This window comes from Bos mutus, chromosome 28, assembly GCF_027580195.1.
Source record: "Bos mutus isolate GX-2022 chromosome 28, NWIPB_WYAK_1.1, whole genome shotgun sequence".
NCBI lineage: Eukaryota > Metazoa > Chordata > Mammalia > Artiodactyla > Bovidae > Bos > Bos mutus.
The window spans coordinates 7,431,556-7,450,506 of NC_091644.1; the positions used below are offsets into that span (position 1 = coordinate 7,431,556).

The window sequence follows — 18,951 nt, forward strand, 5'->3', positions numbered from 1 at the left end:
ACACCTCGTGCATGTCTCAGGGTCATCTATGATGCCCCTCCTATCTACAACCCTTGCCGTCTTCATTCGAGCTTCCTCTCTACTCATGAATGGTGGAATGGGAAATGAGAACTTGGGCAGAGATGGTGGTACCTATGACTCCTGTTGGGGAATGGGCATGAGGTCAACATGGGCATGTGACTAGAACTTAAGCTGGACAAGTCTCCTAGTTTGGTTACTGCTGCTGCTGCTAAGTCGCTTCAGTTGTGTCTGACTCTGTGCGACCCCATAGACGGCAGCCCACCAGGCTCCCTCGTCCCTGGGATTCTCCAGGCAAGAACACTGGAGTGGGTTGCCATTTCCTTCTCCAATGCATCAAAGTGGAAAGTGAAAAGTGAAAGTGAAGTCGCTCAGTCGTGTCCGACCCTCAGTGACCCCATGGACTGCAGCCCACCAGGCTCCTCCGTCCATGGGATTTTCCCGGCAAGAGTACTGGAGTGGGGTGCCATTGCCTTCTCCGAGTTTGGTTACTATCTACTGTCAATTCTTTACTGGCAAGAGTTGAGATATTACTACAAATGTTTTCATTCTTTTAACCCATCTCAGAGCCTTTTTGCCTCCCATAAAAGATGATGTTGCCTCACTAATAGTCATAAATGGTCAGTTCGTTGTGAACTAGGATCAGGTGATGAGTAGCTTTAAGGATCAGGCATTCATGCTAACCACTGCTTTTGCCCATGTGGCTCAGAGAAGCATTGTGTTTGAACGGACATACTGGCTGGTCCTACATGGATGATGCTGTGGAGAGATGATATGGGATGATTCAACATAATAATCCAAAAGGGATAAGAGTCTTGATGCTGAATCCTAGAGAATGTTATTCTACTACTTAAGCTTTTCTTTCATCATCGCTTTAATGTTACTCACTGTAGGTCATCTGAGGTCTCCCTTGATGGGTGGTCCAAGTTAGTCCTGAGGATGGAGGAGGAGGGAATCCAAGTAAGAAGCTCCTTCTGGGCCTTAGGGAGGAAGATTATGAATTCATGCAATATCCACAGATGTATTCTAAACACACTTCTAATTAAATTCACCTAAACACTATTATTTGGAGAAAGAAATGGCAACCCACTCCAGTATTCTTGCCTGGAGAATCTTCCCAGGCTCCTCTGTCCAAGGGATCGCAAAGACTCGGGCATGGCTGAGCGACTAAGCACGAAACGCCACTATTATCTTTCTTTTCCCAGAGGCTCAGAGAGGAGAAGTGGGGCCAAGCGAAGGAGGGGGTCCAGCCCCGCAGCGCAGGGCTGAATGAGCTCTGCGTCTGCTTTTACTAGCTTTCTCTTTTCGCCCTTGGCCCCACCCAGCACTGCTCACCATACTGCCCCAAGTGGCCTTTCTGCAGGGCCCAAGTCACCAGTCAGAACTCAGGCAACTCTGCTGATGGCTGGGAAGTGGGCAGAGTCAGGCATCTGCCGACTCTCCACTTCTGCTTTCTCCAGGAAATGAGCAGAAACCCTGTGATTCATAGTGAAACACAGTTAAAGACTGAAGATTCTGAGCTGGATCCTCTTCCCCTAAGCCTGAGGGGGAGGTATGGGGGCGCCCATGCCATCTGACATCTGCAGGCCCTGACGGATACACTCCAGGTAGGTAATCCTGCCCTCGGCCGTGCCAGGCCGGCCTAGAAGTGGGCATGTGCGTCCTGTCTTCCAGGTCAAGCCGACGGGCTGCCTCCTGGAAAGCTGAGCCTGGGCGTGTGTGTGACCACACTGCCTGATTGGAGTTCGTGGATGTGGGAGAGGGGCTAAGCTGAGGAGCAGGAAGTGTGTGTAGGACAGGCGGCACACCTGCTTCGGGCTCCTCCGAGGTCTGAGTCCACCGGGGTGCCGCACTGTTGGGATGTCTTGCTGGTGGGGCGTCTGTTACTGTTGGGCTTTGCTGAGCTGGGCCGGGCTGCAGCATTGTTCCTCACCCTCCCACCTCAGGTCAAGCCCTTTCTCAGGGTTCTGCTAAGGAACATGACCTGCCACACCTAGGAGAGGCTGGATATGGGCCTGTGTGGGCCAAATGTGGAGTGAGAGGGCTGGCCATGAGATTCCTCTGTCCACCTGCTGTGTGGGCCTCTGAAAGATGCTGAACAGTGGGGGTCACTTCAGACTGGTCACCGAGAGAGATGGTTCCTACCTGGCCCTGTGGTTACTCCTAGGGGTAACCATGATAAGTAGGTGCCCCCTGGGGCTGTCCTTCCCTTACCTGATTTACCACATTAAAACCTTAGAAACATCAGTATTTTTGACTCATCAGGACCACGGGGGTTCAAGAATTAATTCTAATCTTCCCACCTAAAATTGCATCTTATAGAACACGTAACCACTCCTTTGTCCCAACCTCTCTGAACCATGAGGAGTTACCTTGGTAACTAAGAAGTTCACGTGTTACCTTTTCCATAAAGTTTCAACTTTAACATGATTTTCTGCATAATCGTCCATTTAATTGGTCAACAAGTATTTATGGAGAGCCACTTCCTGCCAGGCCGTGCTAAAGACGACTAGGTCAGTGGTCAGGGGTGGGTGGTGTTGGTGCTGCGGGCTCCAGTGGGTTGGAGAGCAGAGGGTAGGGAGTCGGGGTCAGGAAGCCCAGGAAGGCACGTGTAAGTGGAGGCCTGAAGGCAGGGAAGGCCTGAGCCAAGTGTATTTCTGAGCTGTGTTCTTGGCAGGGGGACCTGAGAAGGTCAAGGTGCAGAGGAAGACTGGTCGAGGCCCGAGTGGCAGATGAGGGTAAGGAATACGCCACGTGACCTGGCCAGAGAGGACTGGGGTGGGGTCAGGTCAAGGAGGGCCTTCCTGCCCAGTGTGAGGACCTGGGCGGTAGTCCCCCAGACTTGGAAAGTCATGAAATAGTGAGCAGATAGGAAAACTCAGAGGACATATACAGGCTATGAGGAATGAAGATGGCCCTGTGCGTCGTCACCGCGGTTTTGTTTCAAAGAGCACCAGCATCTGTGAAGCCCTCTGTGTGCCCAGCCTTCTCTGTCTCTTCAGAGAAAACCGTTGCTCTCAATTTTGAGCTTATAGTTCTTTTGCTTTTCCTTTCAATTCGACTTTGTATATTTAAAGTGCAAAATATGTCATTTGCTTTCTCATGGATTTGAACTTTATCAATAGTAATTAAATATCCTTTTAAGTTTGCTAATTTCATCAAAATTATGTGTCTGAATAATATTTGAATAATGAAGAGTGATATTTCTTCATATCATTGAATGTGTCTCTAATGCATTCACGTTTGTTGCTGGATGTGCTAAGTCGCTTCAGCTGTGTCTGACTCTTTGCGACCCCATGGACTGCAGCCTGCCAGGCTCCTCTGTCCATGGGATTCTCCAGGCAAGGAGACTGGAGTGGTTTTCTACGTCCTCCTCCAGGGGATCTTCCCGACCCCAGGGGTCAAACCTGCGACTCAGGTCTCTTGCCCTGGCAGGTGGGTTCCTTTACCACTAGCACCACCTGGGAAGCTCCCTTATTGCTGGATAATATTCTGTTACTCACGAATATACCTCCGTATACTCTCCCAATATACTGCCAGTGGGCGCTTGGGGTGCTCCTAGGGTTTGTTTTTTCTTCCCGTTGTAAGTTGCTCGGTGCTGTCAGCGCAGTAAGTGCTGCTGGGAGTCTCCTTTGTGCATATATCCTGCCGCGCATGTGCAAGAATTCTCTAGGGCACGTATCCTAGAAGTAGCGTTGGTGGGTTGTAGGGTATAGAAATCTTCAGCCTTATTGGATAATAGTGAAACCTCTTTCAAGTCAATTGTAACACTACCCACCCATCAGCAATATGTAAAAGTTTCTCTTGCTTTACATCCTCATCAACATTTGATCTCGTTGGAGTTTTATACCGATTCCGAGCAAATGAAAAGCCTTCTGTGTTTTAAATTTGCACTTTCTGAAATACTAAGTTTGGTCATCTGTTTATGTCCTCCTTGCCCATTCTAAATTCTTTTTCCTGTTCAAATCTTTTTCTCTATGGGGTCATCTGTCTTTTATCTTATTGGTCTTCTCTAATGCAGTACATATTCTGATGTTAATTCTTTGTTATTCATGTATATTGTAAATACTTCTCTCTTGTTTGTGCCTTGTCTCCTTATGTTATTTGTGATTTCTATTAACGATTGAACTTCTTAGTTTCAAACAAGCTTAATTTACCCATAATGTTCTTTTATGAGATATACGTGTATATTATCTAAGAGATTCTCTCCACTGTAAAGTCATAAAATTACTCTCTTTTAAATTTAAAAAATATTTTTTCCATTCATATTTAGTCTTTAGTCCTACTTAGAAATGATCATTCTGTAGGGTGTGAGGTGGTGGGTAATGCTTTACTTTACACAGTGCTTTCCATACGGATAACCAAGAGTGTTAGCTCCAAAATCAGAAAGGCCATTCTTTAGTCACTGATCTATCACAACTCTGTTGTAAATCAAGTTGGCATGTGTAGTGGGTCTGATCTTGGGCTCTCTCTGTCTATTTGTTTTTCTACACTTTGCCAACACTAAATAATATTATTAACTAGAAGCTTATAATAAGTTTTCTTATCTGGAAAGTGTCTCCTCATTTTTTCTTATTCTTTCCTTCTATCTTGACATATTGTTTCCTTCTTTATTAATATGAATTTTAGAAACAGCTTCTCAGTTTCAACAAAAAAGTTCTGTTCAGATTTATTAGAAATATAATTTAAAGAGAAGTTATGTCTTTATGAAAATGACTCTGCTAATTCATGAATATGGTTAGTCTCTTTTATAAAATTAGTGCATACTTTGCCTAGATTTATTCCTAATTGGTTTGATTTTTATATTATTGCCTTTGTCTTCAAAAATATGTTTTTTTGACTCTTGCTGATACATGCTGCCTTAAAGAAAAACCACCTTCTGTGAGTAACAAAGGAAGAAGAAATATTATCAGTTAAGAGGCTGTTGTTATAACCCAGGCTGGAGGTAACAATGGTTTGCCCCAAAGTGATAGTAACAGAGACAATGAGTAGCAGTGATGCTGAAGCTGAAACTCCAGTACTTTGGCCACCTCATGCGAAGAGTTGACTCGTCCGAAAAGACTCTAATCCTGGGAGGGATTGGGGGCAGGAGGAGAAGGGGACGACAGAGGATGAGAGGCCTGGATGGCATCACTGACTCGATGGACGTGAGTCCGCGTGAACTCTGGGAGTTGGTGATAGACAGGGAGGGCTGGTGTGCTGTGATTCATGGGGTCGCAGAGAGTCGGACATGACTGAGCAACTGAACTGAACTGAACTAAGAGTGGTGAGAGTCTGGATATTTTTTGAGAGAGATTTGACAATGTTGCAAGTGTTGGGTGTAGGAGAGAGAAATTAAAGATGAGTCTAGAGCAACAGAGAGAACTGAATTGTCAAGGAACATATTTGCGAGGTGGTGATTATTCCAGAATATCAATTTGAACATATAAAGATGGAGATGCTTATTAGACATCAAGTGGAGGAATGAACTCTTGGCACCCTCTCCCTCAAGCGGACTTTTGGCAGAAAAGCAAGGCCGCGTGGCCACTTGGGAGAGGAGTTGTTGTTACATCAAACACACAGACATTGGAGTTTAGTGCAGAGAAAGATTTATTCATCAAGGAGGCGCTGACTCAGAAGATAGGAGTTCTAGACTTGTTTCAAATTTATCTTGCTAGCTGGCTGGGGCTGGAGAAGGCAATGGCACCCCACTCCAGTACTCTTGCCTGGAAAATCCCATGGACGGAGGAGCCTGGTGGGCTGCAGTCCGTGGGGTCGCTAAGAGTCAGACACGACTGAGAGACTTCTCTTTCACTTTTCACTTCCATGCATTGGAGAAGGAAATGGCAGCCCACTCCAGTGTTCTTGCCTGGAGAATCCCAGGGACGGGGGAGCCTGGGGGGCTGCCGTCTCTGGGGTCACACAGAGTCGGACACGACTGACATGACTTAGCAGCAGCAGCAGCTGGCTGGGGCACAAGGTTTTAAAGGCAAAAAAAGGTCAAAGGGAGAGGGTAGTAGGCTATGTGTTCAGCTCATGAACCTTCTTCTGATTGGCTGGCGGTGAGGTAACGGGTGATGTTCTGAACATCTCAGTCATCAGCTTTCTAGTTCCAGCCAGTCTGGGGTCTACATGCCCAGCATGTGGTTACCATCCTTCACCTGGGTGGATGGGGGTTCCTTAGTTTCTACAGAGCAACTCAAAGAGATACGTCAGACTGTTATCTATTTCTCTGCGGGGGAGCTTGGCCTCCTGTGACTCTCTTTTCCTAATCATTAACTGCGTGAGTCTGCTTTTTGGAACACGCAGAAGCCTTAGGAGACTAAAGTCTTTTTTTCTTGCTATAAAGAAGAAATGAGGGACATGGCGGGTCTTCTTTACGCATGAGGGCCCTGTAGGGTCCTGCTTGGTTTCAGTTCCTCTTTTCATTTGTTACTCTTCAGTCCTGAGGGGAACAGGTGCTGAACAAAATCTGTTTTGTTTTCTTTCAAATAAAGTTTTGGATAAAGGGGTTAATGGTAAATTCATCAGAGGAACTGGATTTTAAGGGGACTGAGCTTCAGGAGGGGAGATATTTTGTGCAGGAGAGGAAGGGGGAAGATGAGCACCTCGGGGGTCCTTGAGCCTCACTGTAGAGCTCACATCCATTTTATTTACAACTAAGGACTTACTTTGGTTGTCTCCCTCCAAGGGCCCTGCAAACTATCAAAATGCCCCTGCATTTTACGTGGGAAATGGTGTCTCTCGGTAACATTTCTAAGCCCTTCATACACCTGTTAAACACTTAAGTCTCAAAGTCCACACCTATGTTATCCAATATGATAGCCCGCAGTCATCGCTGAAAAGTGGCCAGTCTAAGCTGAGATGTGCTGTAAGTTATAAAATGCACCTTGGATTTCAAAGATATTAAAAACAAACAACAAAAGAAATATAGACTATCTTTACTTGAAAATATTGATAACATTGAAATGATAATACTTTGGATATATTGCCTTAAATAAAATATATTTTAAAATATATTTAAATACAGTTAATGAATTTAACCTATTTATTTTTACTTTCTAAATGTGGTTGCCCCCTAATTTAAAATTACACATGTGGCTTGAATTCGTGGTTGGTTTTATATTTCTGCTGGGAAGCACCCTTCAGAGAAATGATACTTCTTGTTTCATGGCTAAGACTTTCATGAGGAAAATGGTTCAAGAAGGATGGGAAATTATAAAAGTGAAAAGTTCCTCATCTAGATAATTCCAAGGAGAAAGTATGGAGGATAAGAAGAATGGATTTCGTACTTACAATAAGCCAGACATTGGGTAGGACTCTGGTATTTGCAGTCTCATTTGATCCCCACAGTGAGATCAGTTTCATCACTCCCATTTTACAGATGAGAAAATGGAGGCTCAGAGAGGTAAAGTCCTTTACCCTCAGGCATTAAATCCCTTGATTGGAATTTGAACCTAGTTCCACCAGATGTTAAAGTCTGTGTGCTTTGCATTCAGTTCAGTTCAGTTCAGTCGCTCAGTCGTGTCTGACTCTTTGCCACCCCATGAATCGCAGCACGCCAGGCCTCCATGTCCATCACAAACTCCCGGAGTTCACTCAGACTCATGTCCATCGAGTCAGTGATGCCATCCAGGCCTCTCATCCTCTGTCGTCCCTTCTCCTCCTGCCCCCAGTCCCTCCCAGCATCAGAGTCTTTTCCAATGAGTCAGCTCTTCGCATGAGGTGGCCAAAGTATTGGAGTTTCAGCTTGAGTATCATTCCTTCCAAAGAAATCCCAGGGCTGATCTCCTTTAGAATGGACTGGTTGGATCTCCTTGCAGTCCAAGGGACTCTCAAGAGTCTTCTCCAACACCACAGTTCAAAAGCATCAATTCTTCGGCACTCAGCTTTCTTCACAGTCCAACTCTCACATCCATACATGTGGAAAAACCATAGCCTTGACTAGACGGACCTTTGTTGGCAAAGTAATGTCTCTGCTTTTGAATATGCTATCTAGGTTGGTCATAACTTTCCTTCCAAGGAGTAGGCGTCTTTTAATTTCATGGCTGCAGTCACCATCTGCAGTGATTTTGGAGCCCCCCAAAATAAAGTCAGCCACTGTTTCCACTGTTTCCCCATCTATTTGCCATGAAGTGATGGGACCGGATGCCATGATCTTCATTTTCTGAATGTTGAGCTTTAAGCCAACTTTTTCACTCTCCACTTTCACTTTCATCAAGAGGCTTATTTATTAACTACCACTAAAAAGCTGATGGAACACTTCTAGAAAGATGTAGTCAGTGTGTGGCAGAAGTGTGAAAACTGCTCTTCTCTCTTGGACAATGGCTAATCCTTCTTTTGAAAATTCATCTTCATAGATAATTTACAGCAGACAAAAAGATTGTGAGGGGATCTTTCCTCTCAGCCCTGCCCATAGCAACAGTGGAGATGCCCTGAGCATCCTGTTTATAGACAGTAAAAGAATCAGTTATGGGGAATCGACCAAGAATCCTTCTCCATTATTAAATCTCATAATTTAAGGAGAAGGGCAACATAGAATATATTTATGGTATGATGACAGGCACTTACTGCATTAAGACTTTGTACATCAATTACAAGTAACATATGCTTGGATGTGAAAAGTAGTATACAAAAAAAGGGCAGGAAACATTTGTTGATTTTTGTATTTTCAATAATAAGAATATAGCCCAAGTAGCACCCCAAGGCACCCCAGTCCAGTACTCTTGCCTGGAAAATCCCTTGGATAGAGGAGCCTGGTGGGCTGCAGTCCATGGGGTCGCGAAGAGTCGGACACGACTGAGCGACTTCACTTTCACTTTTCACTGTCATGCATTGGAGAAGGAAATGGCAACCCACTCCAGTGTTCTTGCCTGAAGAATCCCAGGGACGGGGGAGCCTGGTGGGCTGCCGTCTATGGGGTCGCACAGAGTCGGACCCAACTGAAGCGACTTAGCAGTAGCAGCAGCACCTCAATGTCAGTTTTTTAAAGGATATGCACAAAATACAATAAAAAGCGATGTACTGTCAAAGACGAAAAACAGAAACACACATTTAGAAACTGTTATAGGATGGTCAGAGTATGTCAGAAGTTAATAATGTTGAAACGCTACAGTGAGCGCACAGGATTTTCCCCGGATCTCTGAGCGTGGACCAGATGAAGTTGAGAGTGGCCCAGGGGCAGAAACCAGGTGGTCCAGGGGGCGGGAGTAGTAGGGATGGGGCAGCTGGGAGACAAGGCAGGGCCTTGTCTTGTGTATTAAAGGCAGGGCCTAATAACATGCTGCGTCCTTTAGAAGCTGGTGGAAGGCAGTGATGGGAGAGGACGCAGCAGCCCATGTTGGGGAGGATGGAGCCACGCAGCTCCTCCGCAGGTGCCGGAGCGCGGGGCGTCCTGCGCGTGCGCAGCAGCTGTGCGCGCTGCTGCCACTGCCTTTGGGTAGAGCGAAGGGGGAGAAAAGAACCAGGACAGTGAAGGTGGGCCAATATCCAGACGTTCAGAAGAAACTTAAAAAATCGGAACACACAGTCTGTTATTTTACTTCAGGAACACACAGTCTGTTATTTTACTTCAGTTTTTCCTTGCATGCACCTGTCTCCCGGAAGCATTCCATTATATAAGTGACGTATTTACCACATCACGGGACCTGAAATGGGTCCAAGGTTCCGTCTTGGGCCTGGGGCGAGAGTGGTAGGGCAGTTACTCTGAGTGATTCTACTGCGTCCCCTTGTGGGAAGGGACCCCTCTCCCAAAGCCTGGCTACAATACCATCTCCATCCCCAGAAAAATGTCTTTCCTCACACGATTTAAAATGTCTGAATAGTATCATTTTTGATGTGTGTATTTAATACCACCCCAACATGAACTAAATAATTGTGGCATTTTATATGGATAAAAATTTAAAATTGAGGAAATGCATGAATGAGTAGGAGAAAGCGTGTTCATGAATAAGGTCAACACAAGGAGAAAAGTGCAGCAGTTCTAGGCAAAAGGTCCTGAGTGAGAATGATGGGTCTGGGAATTACAAAACGTGGACTTTTACGCTGTCTGACTCCACAGGGCATGCCTGCTCACAGTGACTTTCTCTCTCAGGCGCCCCTTCATCTGTGGGTTCTCTTTTCTGCACTGGGGAGCCTTGCTTCCTTTGTCACAGATGCATTGGCCAAAGGTGCACGAGTGTGTTTCTGGGCTCTCTAGCGTGTCCCATTTATCTGTATTTCTGTTCCTGTGCCAGCACCTTCCTGTTTGCTTCCCAGGCGGCACGGTGGTAAAGAATTCACCTGCCAATGCAGGAGACGCAAGACATGTGGGTTCGGTCCAGAGTTGGGAAGGTCCTCTGAAGTAGGAAATGGCAACCCACTCCAGTATTCTTGTCTGGAAAATGCCATGGACAGAGGAGCCTGACGGGCTACGGTCCATGGGGCTGCGAAGAGTTGGACGTGACTCAGCCCTGGGATTTCTTTGGAGGGACTGATGCTGAAGCCGAAACTCCAGTACTGTGGCCACCTCATGCGAAGAGCTGACTCATTGGAAAAGACTGTGATGCTGGGAGGGATTGGGGGCAGGAGGAGAAGGGGACAACAGAGGATGAGATGGCTGGATGGCATCACTGACTCGATGGACGTGAGTCTGAGTGAACTCCGGGAGTTTGTGATGGACAGGGAGGCCTGGCATGCTGCGATTCATGGGGTCGCAAAGAGTCGGACACGACTGAGCGACTGAACTGAACTGAAAGTGAGTTAGCGCACACACACGCATTGAATCTGTAGATTGCCTTGGGTACTATAGTCATTTTTACAATATTGATACTTCCAATCCAAGAACATGGTATATATCTTTCCATCTGTTTGTGTAATCCTTGGAAGAATTTCTTTATCAAATTAATTCCATGAGAATTAAGAGATGCTTAATTTCTTACAAGTCAGGAATGCATACCTCCAGGTATGTTTGAAAGTTTAATGAGCTATTTTTGTATTTATTTTCTGACCAAATAATACTTGACATTTAATAAGCTAAACAGGCCGATTGTATGAGCTAACCAATCCTGGAACTCTTTCATCTCTTTCACCTGAACAAGTGGCCTGAGAAGAATAAGGATGCCGCAAAGTCCCCAGAGATGTCACTCCCCCAGGGAGTCCAGAGGGTGAGGAATGGGATGGGGACAGCTCAGGATCGGGAGGCCTTTGTGCCCCAGCCTCTGCCCACAGTCTCCACCCTACTCCTACCCTGCATCTCCCACAGTGGCACAAACCACCACGTTTCAGCCTCACGTCTCTCGTCTCTCGTCCCTTTGTGTGTCCTTCCCAGGAACAATTCTCTCCAGCCTGTGGCAGTCTTGCTCCTCCTTCCCTTATGCTCCCTCTCCCAAGACTGTTTCTGTGAGCGCTCTCTTCTCCCACCTTCACCAATACCAGATCCTTCCCTCTGCGCCTTAGTGCTGATTCCTGCTCCAAAGGTGCATTTCAGACACTGTATTGTAGCCTCCTTCTCCCACCTCCAGTTCCCCACAGGCTCTGAGCGTGTGGGGAGCTCGTCTTCCCCACCGGCTTGGGGGAGGGGCATCCAGAAGCTGGTCTCTGTGCCGTCTGTGATGCTCCCTGCTGAGAGCCCCACAGGCCCCACGACACCGCGTGGGTGAGGCAGGTCCATGTCCCCTTTACCCCATCCCTGCCCCTGTGACCCGGCCTTGAAGCCTACACATCCCTGACACACGGGCTGCCTGGAGTGTCCACCTGCTTTGCCTCAGATCCACCTCCTCCTTACCCCCCAGTGCCCATCCCGGGTATAGTCCATCCCGAGATACCCTTCCAGACCACCACAGCCCTCTCTGGGCTGGGCCATGAGCCTCTTCTGTGCCCCAGAGCCAGGCAGCTCCCTGCCCAGCACCTACCCTGCTGTGTCTGCTTCCCCAGTGCGTCCTGGATTGGGAGGTGGACCAGGGCGTGCACCAGGGGTGATTCTGCTTCTTGTACGTTTAACAGTCAAACAACCCGCCATGCAGAGAAAGCTGAGTAGAGCCGCAGCTCTGGTGGCTAGCCTGGGGGTGTGGCTAGCCGGGGGGTGAGTATTAGCACCGGGTGTGCTGCTGGTGGCAGTCCAGGAGTGACTGGTCAGCTGGTGCCCACCTTGTGCCAGGGCTAATGAACCCTGGAAACTGTGGCTCCCAGACAGCAGCTCTACCCTGGGGAGATGGCAAAACCAGAGGGTCCTCTTCTGGGCCTGCTCACCTGCAATGTGAGGGGGCCAGATGGCAGTGTGGTGCTAAACTTTCTGTGCCCAAGGGTCAGTGGCAACTTTGCAAGACCAGCCAGAGCACCCCTGCAGTGTTGGCAGTAAGAGTGTCCAACTAGTACCTGAGGTGCCCCTGAGGTCTGCTTTTAACACTCTTAGCTACTGTGTCAAGCCAAGCTAGAGTGATGAAAGGAGGTGAGGACTTGGGAGTAAGAAGAGTCTGCATTTGACTTTGATTCTAACACTTATTAGCAGTTTGATTTCAGATAAGTTACCTGTTTTTCTCAGAGTCTTGCCCTCCCTACCTGTATAATGGACATAATAATAATTCCTTTACAAATTTTCTAAAATTAGGGAACTCTGATGGCCTGTTAGATGCTCATTCAGTTATGGCCATTCTTACTTAGGCAGCATCTCCTTACGTTCCAGTGGAGGTCAAGCCGCAAATAAACTCCCTCACTAAAGAGGCTCCAGTTACAGGAACTGGGCTGCTTGTTCACCAGCCCACATCTTTGTGTTGACCATGATTACTCAGTCGCAGCTAAGCATTGACGGTATGGCCAGGGGAACTGCTCCCTGGCCATTTTTGGCGATGTGGAAGTCAGTACACATACTGAGATACAAAACTGGGTCCCTTCCCCAGCAAACTGTGAGTTCCTATATTTTATTGCTGTTGCAAAAACCACAGAGGTGTGCGCTGGCCAGGAGTGCACAGAGTGGAATCAAAAAAAGGAAGTGTTGAGAGCCATGGGAGGTGTTGCCCCACTTGCCTGATTCCTGCCAATCAAGTCCCCATCTTAGTCTTCAGGGGAATTCTTGAACTTCTGGAAATAACCTGAGTGGCCTCCTTCTCTTCTTGAGTCATATGACGCAGGAGATAGGGTCCATGGCTCTGCTGTTTCCCACCTGCTGGTACTCTTCACCCTTGGCTGATGTAGGAGGTGGGGACTCTTGCTAACTGGACAGGGTGGGGGCCACACCAAGGTGATCGCTAGTCCTTGCTGTGAGATCATCTTTTCTCTTGTCTTTCCCTGTTCCAAGCCTGGCTTATGCCAGCTAGGAATAACCATTCTAGATTCACCTTACTGTGTTCTCCCTTTCTAGACATTTAAGATCTATTATTTGGAACTCCATATCTGTGTCAGCCACTAGAACTCGGCTGAAGCATGATTTTCCCATCATGCCTGACTCAGCCCTCTTCTGTCTGGAGACTCGTCTGTTGCTCTCATGGAGCTTGGGGAGCCCAGGGTCCTGGTCAGGCTCTTTAGTCTGGTTTGTGCACATCAGATTGGGATGCTGGTGAAACCCTCTTTGAGTAGCAGCCTCAGTAGGAGGAGCAGGTGAGGGGTCTAAACCCTTAGCCTCTAGCTTCTCTATTGGTGCTCCTTCTACCTCCATATTTATTATTTTGGTCTCTAAAATCACTGCAGATGGTGACTGCAGTCATGAAATTAAAAGATGCTTGCTTCTTGGAAGAAAAGTTATGACCAATCTAGATAGCATATTAAAAAGTAGAGGCATTACTTTGCCAACAAAGGTCCCTCTCAGTTCAGTTCAGTTCAGTCGCTCAGTCATGTCCGACTCTTTGCGACCCCATGGACCGCAGCATGCCAGGGCTCCCTGTCTGTCACCAACTCGCAGAGTTTACCCAAACTCATGTACATTGAGTCGGTGATGCCATCCAACCATCTCATCCTCTGTCATCCCCTTCTCCTCCTGTCTTCAGTCTTTCCCAGCATCAGGGTCTTTTCAAATGAATCAGCTCTTCACATCAGGTGGCCAAAATATTGGAGTTTCAGCTTCAACATCAGTCCTTCCAGTGAACACTCAGGAGTGACCTCCTTTAGGATGGGCTAGTTGTATCTCCTTGCAGTCCAAGGAACCCTCAAGAGCCTTCTCCAAAATCACAGTTCAAAAGCATCAATTCTTCAGTGCTCAGCTTTCTGTATAGTCCAACTCTCACATCCATACATGACCACTGGAAAAACCATAGCCTTGACTAGACGGACCTTTGTTGGCAAAGTAATGTCTCTGCTTTTGAATATATTGTCTAGGTTTGTCATAACTGTCCTTCCAAGGAGTAAGCGTCTTTAATTCATGGCTGCAGTCACCATCTGCAGTGATTTTGGAGCCCAGAAAAATAAAGTCAGCCACTGTTTCCCCATCTATTTGCCATGAAGTGATGGGACCAGATGCCATGATCTTAGTCTTGTGAATGTTGAGCTTTAAGCCAACTATTTCACTCTCCTCTTTCACTTTCATCAAGGGGCTCCTTAGTTCTTCTTCACTTTCTGCCATAAAGTGGTGTCATCTGCATATCTGAGGTTATTGATATTTCTTCCAACAATCTTGATTTCAGCTTGTGCTTCCTCCAGTCCAGCATTTCTCATGATGTACTCTGCATATAAGTTAAATAAGCAGGGTAACAATATAGAGCCTTGACATACTCCTTTTCCTATTTGGAATCAGTCTGTTGTTCCACGTCCAGTTCTAACTGTTGCTTCCTGACCTGCATACAGATTTCTCAAGAGGCAGGTCTGGTGGTCTGGTATTCCCATCTCTTTCAGAATTTTTGACAGTTTATTGTGATCCACACATTCAAAGGCTTTGGCATAGTCAATAAAGCAGAAATAGATGTTTTTCTGGAACTCTCTTGCTTTTTTGATGATCCAGCTGATGTTGGCAATTTGATCTCTGGTTCCTCTGCCTTTTCTAAAACCAGCTTAAACATCTGGAAGTTCATGGTTCATGTATTGCTGAAGCCGTCTAGTCAAAGCTATGATTTTTCCAGTAGTCTTGTATGGATGTGAGAGTTGGACTATAAAGAAAGCTGAGCACGGAAGAATTGATGCTTTTGAACTGTGGTGTTGGAGAAGACTCTTGAGAGTCCCTTGGACTGCAAGGAGATTAAACCAGTCCATCCTAAAGGAAACCAGTCCTGAATATTCATTGAAAGGACTGATGCTGAAGCTGAAACTCTAATACTTTGGCCACCTGATGCGAAGAACTGACTCACTTGAAAAGACCCTGACTCTGGGAAAGATTGAAGGTGGGAGAAGGGGACGACAGAGGATGAGATGGTTGGATGGCCTCACTGACTCGATGGACATGAGTTTGAGTAAGCTCTGGGAGTTGGTGATGGACAGGGAAGCCTGGCATGCTGCAGTCCATGGGGTCACAAAGAGTCGGACACAACTGAGCGACTGAACTGAACTGAACACTTCCACATATGTGTTTTTCATGTCAGTTTGATGGACTTGTGGTTTTTATACAATATTTTACCCCTTGCAGTGTGCCCTTTGGACACACATACTTAGTTGTGTGACCACCCCCGAGGTCAAGATATAGAACTCTCCCACCCCAGACGTTCCCATTGCCCTTTGGAGCCACCATCTGATCTGAAATCCCTGGCAAGCATTGATCTATCTTCTGTACTTGTAATTTTGCCTTTTCCAGAGTGGCATATAAATGAGGTAAGGCAGTATGTAGGGTTCTGGCTCCTGTTACCCGGCATAAGGTCTTCAAGACCCATCCAGGTTGCTGTGGGTCTAAAATGTGTTCCTTTCTACTGCAGAGAAGCATCCCACCATACGGAGATACGTGTTTCTTTATTCATTCACCCTTTGATAAATATTTTGCAGAATTTCCAGGTTTTGGCAGCTATGAATAGACCTACTATAAACACTCATGTATAGGTTTTTATATAAACATACATTTTCATTCCTCTAGGGTAAATACCCAGGAAGGTAAGGGGCGAGTATATGTTTAACTTCCTCAGAAATTGCTGAACTGTCTTCCAGAGTGGCCGCACCATTTGCATTCACAGCAGCGAGAGTGATGGTTGCGGTTGCTCTGTATCCTTGCCAGCACTTAACGATTTTGTTTGTTTTTTTTTAAAGACATTCTCATAGATGCGTCCTGGTATCTCAGTGTGCTTTTAGTCTACCTTTCTCTAATGCTAGTGTTCGTATCCACCTCAGTGCTCTTGATTAACAGTAGGCTGTGGAGTGAACAGAGCATCCGCGCTATTGTAACTTCCATCCACCCCTCCCTATTTTCATTTGCTTGTAAGCTCTCCTGTTAATATGAAATGGTGGGGAAGGAAGTGAGGCTGAACCCCACCCTGCACTTGTTTTTGGAACAAGATTAGTTTTCTGATTTTTTTCCCCCTGAGAGCGTCAGGTTGAGGCCAGGCTCTTGTGGACACAGGAGTAACAGCATTTGGATCTGCTGACATACAATGAGGAACTGACTTTTGAATGGAAAGGAATGCAGGTCGTTTGCAGCAGGTACATGGAAAGTTGCTGTTCTGTTCTCTATCACCTGGTTTAGGGGCTCCCCCAGCTCCGGGGCCTGGGGACCATGCCCCTGATGTGGATGGTAAATAGGTATGCCTCTGTGCTGGGGGGAGTGCAATCCAGAAAGGGTTAACAGTCATATAGGCGGACAAGAAATGGGGGGCACATCCATCTTGAATTTTATCATCGCAACTCTTCGCCACTAGGTCTGAGCTTCCCTATAGAATGCAGCGAGTCCCAGGCTTCTTCCGACATACCCTGTTGGAGGGTGGCTCCACACACCTACACACGTTTCCTCCAGAATAGCTTCCCGACATTTTAACTCCAAGGGTTGCTAAATCATACATGACATCCTGAGACTTCTACCCGTTGACAAATCATCCCACAGGAAGTCAGGGGTGAAGCAGTCAGCTGAAGGTGGGGTTAGCAGCCCAAGCGTCAGTCACCCAGATGATTCTTCAAATGTTGGCCTCCTGCATAGCAACTGAGAGCAGGATGCCCTGGATGTTTTGCTTCTGAGACATTATAAAGCTCCGATAGCACTAGGGATCCGTGCAGGGTAGATGGACATTCCCAGCCCCAGTGTCCCTGAGGTCATAGGGAATTCCCCTTCTCAGGGCACTGCAGACTTGTCATCTGGCTCCTACACAGCAGCTGGCCTACGCCCTTCACAACACACACCCCACAGGCTCTCAGCCCACTCAAGCACCTCTCCAGCCCTTCTGCACTGACTCACTGGCCTGCATCTCTCCTATGGTCAGTGTGTAAAGGCCAGAGGGTGGAACTGAGATCACCAGGGCCAGTTCAACAAGGAGAAAACTCAGAGAGGGGAAGTAGCTTGCTTGAGGCAGCACCGCACCAGCCTGGGCCTGGACTCTAGGCCTTTGGCTCCCATCTCAGCCCCGCAGCCCCGCTCTGCCTGGGGGCAGCATGAGTGGGCAGCTGGTTGCACAGTTGCCTGTCTCCCACAGCCACATCCAGGCTGCAGAAAGGCAGGGCCTCTAGTCTGCCTGGTGAGGCATGCGGAGGGGACACGACTAAGCTGGGCTACGTGTCACATGCCAGGAGCCTGACCTGAACTGGGAAATAACTTGCCAGTACAGAGTGGGGCCTTGTGTTTCCCTGGAGTCTCCTGGGACCCCTTGTAGCCTCCAGCCTTCTAATCCTGCCAGGTCATCTTTCCTTTCATCCCTCCTCAAACTTCTACTTCTCCAAGACACTTTCTAGCGTGGTACCTGGCCAAGCCCCCTCTCTTCCCTGTGCCCTAAGTGAGCCCTTGTTTGAGCTCAGCCCCTGGTTTGCAGAGCTGTCTGTAGACCCAGGGTGGACCCGACTTGGGCTACTGACTCACAATGGGACCTTGGGCAGGTCACTTCTCTGCTCCGAGCCTTAGTACCATCTGCAAACAAAGGCTGATAGCTTTGACATTGCCAGATGGCAGGAAGATTACGTGAAGGGATGCAGGTAAATCCTGTACCAAGAAGGCTCTAATAAATGCCATGCTAGAGCTCTGACTCCATTTCCTCTGAGGGGTCCTATTATTATCCCATGTCACAAATGAAGACACTGAGCCTGGGACAGGATTTTCACTTGATCTAAGCCCATGAGATTCAAACTGGAGCAGCCTGGCTCCAGAGTCTGTGCTGGTGCCTGCATCTGCTTACAGAGGAGAGAAGACACTCCTGATTAGATTAGAATTAATTTCTTCTTGCTGTTCTTCATACAGCCTTGACAGGCTACTCTCCAGTTCCTTCCTTTTACAAACAAAACTGAAGCAGACCTACAGGACAGGAGAGAAGGCCACAACTTGATATTTGAGTCAGACAACTTCTCCACACGATTCACGGATCCCGTTTTGTTAGCAATGCTTGTTTTTCTGAAAATCTCAGTCTTTTCAAGGGAACATTTTAGTAAACGTGGCTTCTTAACTTCAGAGGATACCTGAGCAGCTCTGATATTCCCCCTGGGTGTCCAGCTTTGTCCCCCAGGATCACATTTTCACAGCTTGAAACTCACTGTTTCTTCTTACCTGCTTATCCTAGGAACGTGGTGGGTTAGCAGGGCCTCTGATACATTTTACTGAATGAATCCTTTAGTAGCACCTGCAGATGTAACCCCAAGATGACTTTTATGTGATACAGCCAAGCCTAGATCGACTGTAGCCTCCATCCTGTGTCCTGGGATGTCTGTGCTGGACTTAGGCTGGTTTTGTTGATGATAAGAATGTCTGTTTGATTGAGATGTAATGGCTTTCAGAGTCTGGGGGATCCAAGTAGAAAAAGGACTTATTAGAAGAGAGGTCTGGGCTATGGAGAGAGATCTGGCTGCCGTCAGCATGTAGGTCCATTCATTCATTTGTTTGTGTATATAGTAACATTTTATTGAGCTTCTACTTCATGCCAACCCCTGATGAAGGCTGGAGAA

The 18,951-nt window shown here is 47.1% G+C and overlaps 1 protein-coding gene across 2 annotated transcripts in view; it reads left to right on the top strand.

Annotated features, from left to right (window-relative positions):
* The first annotated feature begins 1,469 nt into the window (after nt 1-1,469).
* WDFY4 (WDFY family member 4) overlaps nt 1,470-18,951 on the top strand; it is a 250,053-nt gene continuing 232,571 nt past the window's right edge. For both annotated transcript variants that reach the window (XM_070364483.1, XM_005900617.2), the window contains exon 1: nt 1,470-1,625. The gene's annotated coding sequence lies outside the window, so the exon portion shown is untranslated. The remainder of the gene's footprint in view (nt 1,626-18,951) is intronic.